We start from the raw sequence: 4,360 nt of genomic DNA on the forward strand, positions 1-4,360 counted from the left end.
GAACCTGTTCCACCTAGGAGTCCACAGCCTACCGCCTCTTCCTCTCACCCTCTTCTATTTCACAAAGACTTGAATATCGTGTGAAAATTAATAAAGAGAGACCCTTACTGCTTTATTTAGCGTGAGATTGACATAGAAAACTTCACTACTTGTTGCAATCTTGTTGATCTTCTTCATTCTCAAAATTTGATGCAAACTGTGACAGATGTGGGCCCGTACTATGATTTGGTGACATGAGAATTCTTCACTACCATAAAATCTACATTAGAAAACATTGGTATAATTTTAGTCCAAATTCTATTATTGATTTCTATGGTAGGATAGAGATTGACAAGCATTTTCTCCCTGAGTTTGATCTCATTGCATCTACAGTAACTCACTCACATGATTCTACTTGGCGAAAGAGGGATCAGAAGAAAGTTGGTGATCTTGAGTCTCGCTTCCTTACCTCAAGTTATGCTATTCTGTTGCGTCTTGCAATGAACAACTTTTTGCCCACTGTTGCTACTCATTATATTTCCAAGAAGATGGCACCTTACTGTTCAAGATTCAAAATCGTATTGAGTTTGATTTGGGGGAGATGATATTTAATCATATCATGAATTTTCTACCAGGCAAATAAAACAAAGTATTTCTTCCTTTTCTTTTTTAGCTTAATTTATGATATTCTTTACAAGCAGGGATTTCAGAAATACCAAGACGAGGAAGAAAAGACTATTGGATCCAAGTATGTTATGGACAAGCGACTATTTCAGAGATCCCACTTTGATGATTTTTCTTTTCCTAGTTTTATTGTTGTTGCTGCTTCCGAAGGCACGTCTGTGTCTGTTACTGCTCCTAGTGTGTCTACAAATGTTGCTGTTGTCCGACTTAGATTGAATAATGCACATTCTGTTCTTGCTAATTTGCAAACTACTGTTGTGCAAGTTGAGAAGATGGTGCTGGATGATACACTACTTCTACATTCCCTTGAAAATGAAGAACAAGTTGTTGCTTCTACTAGATGATCACAGATGCTCCCTTAGTCAATTATGGAAAAAAGGGAGTTTAATTATTGAGGGGGAGCTTGCAAAGCGAATATGGTAACACTTTATAATTTTTATTAGTTGGTGAACAATTCTACTCTTTCATTGCTGGATATTGGAATATTCGTTTACATAGTTAGATGGATTGGTTGGATGGATGATGAAATAATTATTATTTGAATGGATGCTAGCATGTTGAATGATGGTTGAATGATGAATATTTTATTATTTTTCTGATTATTGTTTAACTTTGCCTTAAGAATGTATGTGTTTAGTTTTGACAAATAATTGCCAAAGGGGGAGATTGTAAGTGAAAATTAATTTGCATAAAATAATTAATTGACAATATGTTTGTCAAGTTATTCTAAGAATAATTTAGTTGTGTTGGTCTTCATTAATAGATACAATTAATTGTATTCAAAAAAAAAAAAAAAGATACAATTAATTATGCCTAAAGTCTAAGATTAATTATGTTTAAAGCTTAAAGGAGTGGTTGGTGTTTGTTGAAGCAAAATACCTTCTCGGTTTCTTTAATATTGGTTTTAATATGTAAAGTGTGTTTGTAAAGTTTATAAAGACTTATTTTATTTTAGATGATTATCTAGATTAATAGGTCTGTGATGTAAGCTGATGTCCTTCAAGAAGTAGAAGTCTGACTTATTTTATGAGTTAATACCCAATATACTCCTCGACTATAGTGGTTTTATTCAATTTAGTCCTAAATGACTTTTTGTCCTTAATTTAGTCCCCGACTTTGATGGTTTTACACAATTTGGTCCTTTTGTTAAAAATTCTGTTAGTTGACTGTTAGAAATATGGCCATAATGGTAATTTCTCATCATTCATCCCATTTGGGATGATTCCTTATTCTTCCCCTTATTAAGATCAACGCAAAAATGCAAATTTTCATACCAAATCAACTTCAACCCTAAATAAATAAATACAGAGTAAATAAATATTTGGGTATAAAGATTTACATTTCTNAGATGTGGGCCCGTACTATGATTTGGTGACATGAGAATTCTTCACTACCATAAAATCTACATTAGAAAACATTGGTATAATTTTAGTCCAAATTCTATTATTGATTTCTATGGTAGGATAGAGATTGACAAGCATTTTCTCCCTGAGTTTGATCTCATTGCATCTACAGTAACTCACTCACATGATTCTACTTGGCGAAAGAGGGATCAGAAGAAAGTTGGTGATCTTGAGTCTCGCTTCCTTACCTCAAGTTATGCTATTCTGTTGCGTCTTGCAATGAACAACTTTTTGCCCACTGTTGCTACTCATTATATTTCCAAGAAGATGGCACCTTACTGTTCAAGATTCAAAATCGTATTGAGTTTGATTTGGGGGAGATGATATTTAATCATATCATGAATTTTCTACCAGGCAAATAAAACAAAGTATTTCTTCCTTTTCTTTTTTAGCTTAATTTATGATATTCTTTACAAGCAGGGATTTCAGAAATACCAAGACGAGGAAGAAAAGACTATTGGATCCAAGTATGTTATGGACAAGCGACTATTTCAGAGATCCCACTTTGATGATTTTTCTTTTCCTAGTTTTATTGTTGTTGCTGCTTCCGAAGGCACGTCTGTGTCTGTTACTGCTCCTAGTGTGTCTACAAATGTTGCTGTTGTCCGACTTAGATTGAATAATGCACATTCTGTTCTTGCTAATTTGCAAACTACTGTTGTGCAAGTTGAGAAGATGGTGCTGGATGATACACTACTTCTACATTCCCTTGAAAATGAAGAACAAGTTGTTGCTTCTACTAGATGATCACAGATGCTCCCTTAGTCAATTATGGCAAAAAGGGAGTTTAATTATTGAGGGGGAGCTTGCAAAGTCGGGGACTAAATTGAGCACACAAAAAGTCATTTAGGACTAAATTGAGTAAAACCACCATAGTCGAGGACTATATTGGGTATTAACTCCTTATTTTATTTTAGATGACTATCTAGATTAATAGATCTGTGATGTAAGCTGATATCCTCCAAGAAGTAGAAGTCTTGTTCATTAGTTTAGGAAAGAGTTGTAAATCTTATTGGAGATGCCCCTAGCTAGTGGGGTTGGCTGAGTCGAACCACTGTTAATTAAATCGGTTTACCTGTAAACCCTCGGTTTTTTCGACAAAGTTAAGGTTCGAGAATATTGATGTAAAATTTTTTTAGCTATGACGTTTAAGAGAAGACTGTTCGGTGCTCGAAATAATTTTTTAGGATTAGTTATCGATAAGCTGCGAACTACGTACCGGTCACGAACCGAGAAAATTTTAAGGATATAGATTCAGTTCGAATTTTCTAGAATTTGGATTTTTAAGTATCATACGATTAAGCCTGAAATTCTAGTTAGTTCAAGGGAATTTTTAAATGGACTGTAAGGGATAAATTATTACGGACTCTGTACCTAAATTTAGCGGAATACCGAAAATTCCCAAATTGGTGATTTGCGACGGGAATATTTTTAGGATAATTTTGGTATTAGAATTTTCCCGAATTAAGTTATAATCCTCCGAACATTCATCTGATTTAAGCATAAACTGGCCAATTAGATTTGAGATCTTGTAAGGACTCCATGGGGTGTTGACATGTGGCAAGTAAATCTAAGCTTGGATTGAGCAATTAATGAAGCATTAATGAAGGTATGGCCTAGTTGCACTTGTTACTTGATCTTCAAGAACAATATCACACAAGATCACATGATCATCTCTCTCTCTCTCATTTTCGTGAGACACACTTAGGGGAAGAAGAAGAGAATTATTTTAGCTTAGTCTTCCATTGTGATCCAAGAACACCTTAGGCATTTCTTCAATTCCAAGAGCTCAAGAAGTTCAAGAACTAAGACTTAAGCTTGAACTTAAGATTTATGGAAACATTATATTATGGTGTTTTACTAGGATCTTTGGTGAAGGAACCCAAGGAAGGCACCATCAACTAAGTACGGTTTAAAGGTTTCTACAAGGTAAGGAATCCCTTAAGTTGGCCCAATCACTTGAAGGTAGACAATTGCTAGGAAATTACATGATTAGGAATTTTTACATGAAAATTATGTGCTATGTTATAGATCTAAAAGTTGGCTCAAATTCTCTACCTTGATTTTTGGTAAATTTTACTAGGCATGTCATAGCTAATTTATGCATGTATATGTTGTATTTATGCCCATATAGGCTTATACTTGTGAAAATAGTGAAAAGAAATAAGGATAGTCTCTGGCAGTAACTTCCGAGATTTATTGGGAAAAATCGGTAAGGTATTTTGATCCCATTTTTTTTGACATGTATCTATAAGTGTAGAACCTGCATATAAAAATTTCATAATGATGGAGTA

The sequence above is a fragment of the Ipomoea triloba genome, chromosome 12 (genome assembly GCF_003576645.1).
Source record: "Ipomoea triloba cultivar NCNSP0323 chromosome 12, ASM357664v1".
NCBI lineage: Eukaryota > Viridiplantae > Streptophyta > Magnoliopsida > Solanales > Convolvulaceae > Ipomoea > Ipomoea triloba.